Genomic DNA, 6,169 nt, shown 5'->3' on the forward strand with positions numbered 1-6,169 from the left:
ACTTATTTTGTGTTTGTAAGGCGTACACGTTTGTGGTGTTGGCACCGCATGTCAATAAATTGACGACAAATTAGCACTGACAATAAACTGACATATACACTGCAGCATAAGTAAAAATAAAGAAATGTTTTTATAATACATATTTTTTCAAAAACCAAGAACTTTATACAGGAAATTTAGATTATTTAGTACAGTATATGAAAAAAATTTTCGGAAAGTTTCGTGGGTAATAGGTTTAGTTTTGGTATGATTTAGAATGGTATGGTTTCCTGGTATGTTAAGCCGATAGACTACGTTTTCACTTCTCCTCATCGTAAATTTGATTGCGCTTTAGAAAGTTTCACCAATACATCTTAGTCTGTCTGCTGTTAAACATGAAAGCAGTACGAGTATACTGGTATTTTTTTTAAATACAATTTTTTAAAATTCCTGCTGTGCCATCTTATTAATACGACAAACAAAAACAATTTACTAATCTACAGTTCCACGTAATAAGAGCGCGTACAGTATACGAATGCACAAAAAATATTGTAGGCAAAAATAGGCTTGCGCTTGCAAACCGTAAAAATAAAGCTGTATCAATTAACAGTAAAAAATCTCCAAATAATTCGATTGAATCTGGTATGAAGTTTCGTTATAAATTTTGTTACGCTCCAGCAGTACCCACGCACATCGCAATAATTTAGCCGCAATATCTGTTGCAAGTTAGCTCCCCTTCATATCTTGTCCTTCCTTCCCATCCTTCCCTTATCCTTATTCCTTCCCTTCCTTATCCTTGCTTATCCTTCCTTCCCATACGTCAATATTAACTGCACCAAAATTAATGTTAATAATTATTTATTAATGTTAGTAAATAATGCCAACAATTAAATATAAATTAGTTAATTAATTAATGTCAATTATTTATTATTACTATACTAATGTATTTATTGTTAAATTCATCCTCGATAAAAATAACAAATGTCTGATTTTTTTGGCAACAGTAGATACAACCGCAGCCGAAGCGCAACATGAATATTAAAAATTCGCAAATAATAAAAATTATGAGTTACTCAAAGATGTTCTGCCGCTGGACGATGGTCCGTTACACGGCGATCTCCCCGGCCTGCAGACACCAAAGATGATGTGCGTCCCGAATTTGCCCAACAGCGCCGCGTATGTCTCGTATACGTAGTCATAATGCACCGGCAGCTCGCACAAGGCGGCAATGAGCGTCGACGACAGGGTTTTATGGGAGCGGTTACGTAGTTGTACAAGATGTTCTCGTACACCGCCCACCGTCGCCGCTCCACCATTACGGCACCGTCTTCCAACTCCTCGGCCACGGTGTCGTAGGTCTGCGTGGAGAAACCGAGGGAGCGACCGATGTCCGGTAGGGCCAGACTGTTCGATCGATCGGACCTGTTCATTCCAAAAATTGTTATACTTATTAATATACCTGTTATTCATGAATTTTTAAAAATTAATTTACGTATTTATACACCTATTAATTTTTTATATATAAGCTATAAATCATTAAAAAAAACAAATTTCCAACAATAAAGCGGATAAACACTGTTAACCGTACCATTAGGCTAGCGCCTAGCGGCTACGTAATACTCTGCTTACTCTGCTTTTGTTATTACAGAATCCACACTTACTCTGCTTACTCTGCTTTTGTTATTATAGAATCCATCATCCACCGCAACCAGGAAGCACTTGACAATATAATTCAGAAGGTTTCTAATATCTTCTTACTAATAACTCTGATGAAAAGTTTTGTATTAACAAGTAAGATTTATCTATGAAAAATTGTTTCGTGGCATTTAAATTGCAGTTATATAGTTGCAGTATCACTTTAATCATCTTTTACACGGTATTTGGTACCATTGCGTATTAGGCAAAATTTCGTAGTGTAGTGGGTGCTCAAGACCGGTGTTAGGTAAGAAATGGAAGTTTCATGAACTTTCGCCATTGCAGTAGTTCTTAATATATAATTGCAGTGTAAATAAACTGACATATACACTGTAGTAATAAGTAAAAATAAAGAAATGTTTTCATAATACATATTTTTTCAGAAAACCAAAAGCTTTGTACAGAAAATTCAGATTACTTATTGTACGAAAAACCTTTCCAATACTTCGTGATATTATTGGTCCACCTTTCCCCTGATTTACTTTTACCTAGAATGGTCTGGGGTATTAATTTTTAGCCGATACACTACATTTTCATTACTTGTCATCGCACTTGTGACTACATGTCATTTGTGGATGATCGTTTTCCAAGTTCGTACGATTTTATCATCAAATGACTCCACAACTCTGCTAAAAAAATTTTAGCGCTTTAGAAGTTTCGCCGATAACATTTTGGTTTGTCTGCTGTTAAACGTAAAAGCACAATTTTTTAAAATACTTACATCGTTCTATGATTCGATACTTCTACTCTTCGCACTCACTAATACGACTAACGGCAAAATATTATTACAGTAATCTACAATTCCACGTCATAAGCGCACGTACAGCATATGCAGGCACACAAAAATATTGTAAGCAAAAACAAGCTTCCGTTTCCAAACCGTAAAAAATGTATTAATTAAACTTAAAAAATCAGCTTCAGATAATTCAGTGGACATGTAGTTACGTTATTAATAATATTCTGTTACGCTGCAATAATGAAAGTGGCAATACCTGTTGCAAACTAGTTCCACTTCGTAACTTATCGTTTCTATTAAAAGATGTCAAAATATTATTGACAATAATAATTTATACAGTTACACCAAATACTAATAATTAATTATTAATATCAGTAAACAATGTCGATAACCATATATTAATTAATTAATAAATTAATGTCAATTATTAGTTATGATTATTATTACTGTAATGTATTTAATGTGAAATTTATCCTCGATAAAAAATAATAAATGCTTGACTTTTTGCAACAGTAAAAACAACTGCAGCGCAGCATTGGTTTGTTCGACAGTAATAAAAATTATACCTTACTCAAAGATGTTCTGCCGGCGGACGATGGTCCGTTCCACGGCGATCTCCCCGGCCTGGACACCGACGATTATGTGCGTCCCGAATTCCCCCAACAACGCCGCATACGTCTCGTAGTCGTAATGTACCGGCAGTTCGCACACGGCGGCAATGAACGTGGACGACAGGGTTTTATGGGAGCGGTAGTTGTACAAGATGTTCTCGTACAGACGTACACCGCCCACCGTCGCCGCTCCACCATTACGGCACCGTCGTCCAGTTCCTCCGCCACGGTGTCGTAGGTCTGCGTGGAGAGACCAATGATTTCCGGTAAGGCCAGACTGTTCGGACCTGTTCATCCCGAAAATTAATGTACTTATCATTTGAATCAGCTGTTACGCGGCATTTTGGTACTAATGCGCATTAGACAAAATTTCGTAGTGCAGTGAGTGCTCACATTTTACGCAGAAAACGGAAGTATATGTGCTTGTACAGTCTGTACTTTTGCAACTACAGTAGCTCCTTTATGATTATATGTTATATTATTATATTAACGTTATAAATGTTTTTTTTAGGAAAACCTGCATTGTCGATACGTACCGAAGAAAAAAACGTCAGAAATGCCTTTACAAATTACATACAATTACAGCCTGCTTTTTTCGCAGGTTGCTGAATACTCGTCGATCCTATTGCAAAGCTTTTCTGCACAATACCGGCAATATCGTTCATACGGAGAACTTGGTAAAACACATTGCCATTTCTGTATCTGGACCGCTAAATTTTTACGGTCTAAAATAAATTTCTGGCTATCTCAAATAAGTTGTTCTTGCTAATAAACTTCTTATTTATTTGTGCTTGGGTCGCTCAGTGAATAATTACTTCCCACATCGAAAAGAAGAGAAAAAATCACATTTCTCAAAAGTTATATTACATTTTCTTCATTAATTTAACGCTGTTAGAGGAGCATAGAGATCGTGAAGGTGTAAATATTACACGATGCGATTTTGTAAATTATCCATTGCACTACAACATTGCACAGAGATCACAAAGGCAAGTTGAAAAGTGTTTTTGTTGAAAAGTTGAAATTTTGTCTTTAGTACTCGTACGCATTTTAATAGTTGTACTTACATGTGATAATTAACAAAGGTCGTTACGAGCAAAAAAAATAATAATTTACTGCTGCGATCATTTGTTTCTTGCTTACCGACAATGCGGATACTGCGCGCCAACTGTTGCCGGTAATCGGCGGCACTGTACAGGAGGACGGTGGCCGGCGCCAGTGTGCTGGTCGGCTGCGGATGCGACGGCTGGAACTGTGTGCAGGTGGCCTCTTCCGGACAGCCGCTGTTGCCGGTGTGCAGCGCTACTTTATAAAAAAATTCATCTGAATGGTTGAAAAATCGTTTTATATTGTTAAACTGACACTATGGTTATTTAAAATTTAGATCGATAACAGGGTAAGACAGATTCGAATAGCCATTTCACTACAACATCAACTTAACGAATGTTTACGTGAAATCGTTAGAGTTTCACATGCAATCTTATTATAGTGCATATGCAACAGTAAAAATATGTGGCGCTCGCTGAGAGGTCAGCCAGAGTTTTAGAAGAAATTAGCTGAGCGCTTAAAGTCTATCCTTCTCGTTCCTTTACTCGATGTCAGTGTGTTGAACTGGTCTGCATATCTTTAAAATAGCCATTGCAGTCCGATGACACTTGCACTCTGATCGCACGGCCGGTGCAGCGCAAGAAAATGACAAAATACCCGTCCGGCAAGACGCATGTACAATACCCGCTAACTGTGCAGATGACAAGCCAGTTTCCAGTGTATTTTAAAAATGGTTTTATACGTGTTAGTATTGTTTGCAGCTTAATTTTTAGTACTGAAGTATGCATAGAAGTAACAGTGAAGAAATACAGTGCACAGTATAGGCTTTCGTTGCATGTAATTGGTTCTGTGAAATACAAACGGTCTGTCCTTCATGCAGCGCCACCGTCAACTTTATCAACCGGCTGGGTGAACTTTCTTGCAGTTGTAACTCTGTACTGTGCATTCTTTCGAAAGTGATATGAGTCTAGACCAGTTTTAACTGTTCGGCACGGTTGCCTGATTATTAAACTGCAACCTTCGGAAAAGGTTACTACACTTCGGCGAAGCGAATGATTGCGCTATAGCGGAGGCGGCGGTAAAGGTCAACACCAGTTAGACAGCGGAGCAACGACATCGGTGCCAGGGATCTCCAGAAAGTTTGCCGGCAGGTGGCAAAAAAAAGCGTCACTAATGTGGAATTTAAAGGTCTTGCGGCTTGCCGCGCATAGAATTAAATTCTTTATCATAATGCTCCATGTGGAAGGATCTGGACTTGAGACAGCATAGGTGCCACAGCACTACACTATATCACTGTACTCAGCCATCGCCGTATTAATCTCTATAAAAAATGTTTCATAATACAGCCTTTTTTGCGTTTTCTAACATACCTGTACGGTAGACAATGTTTCTTATAAGTTAAAATGTTCCAAGATTTCAGCACTTATTTCGCGAATGTGCCGGCTTTAATTTTTTGTTCTGCTGAAAACTGTACTGAGCAATTTTTTCGTGCTGCACATTATAATATTATTAAGCCGAGTATCGTTTTCGTATACAGACGTTTAAGCGTTTTCGTTAAGACGTTTTCGTATACAGACTCTGTATAACGTTTAAGCATGTAGCTTTTCGTATATAACGTTTTCGTATATATATATATCGTTTAAGCCGAGTATCGCTTTCGCCTGATATTAAAATACTAGTACACGTAATTTTAAAGGAACTATTAGACCTAACTTTAGTAGAAGAAACAGTGTTTATGGACAAACAAATGTTTAAGAAAATGTACGGTAGAATCGCTAGATCTAGAATGTCTCGTAGAATAGCTCTGCGAGCGGATGCGGTTTTATTACTGATAGGGACCACATGCACTGCATTATTGTCCCGGTAAATAATTTCGGAAAACAAACATCATCCGTTTTCGTTTTTTACCAAATTTTGATTTTTGTTATTACGATACTGTAGCGATAGAAATTAGATGTACCGCCAGTAGGAGTGTTAATTGCCTTTCTCTACCGTTTATTGGTTGTTGTGTTATGAGGATCAGAATCCTAGTTTTCCTACTTTCACCGACCGCATCTCACGGTCAGAAACATCTTGAAATTAGTCTTGCTGCAGCTTGGTCCGA

Source organism: Paramacrobiotus metropolitanus, unplaced genomic scaffold (assembly GCF_019649055.1).
Source record: "Paramacrobiotus metropolitanus isolate TYO unplaced genomic scaffold, Prichtersi_v1.0 Parri_scaffold0000038, whole genome shotgun sequence".
Classification (NCBI taxonomy): domain Eukaryota; kingdom Metazoa; phylum Tardigrada; class Eutardigrada; order Parachela; family Macrobiotidae; genus Paramacrobiotus; species Paramacrobiotus metropolitanus.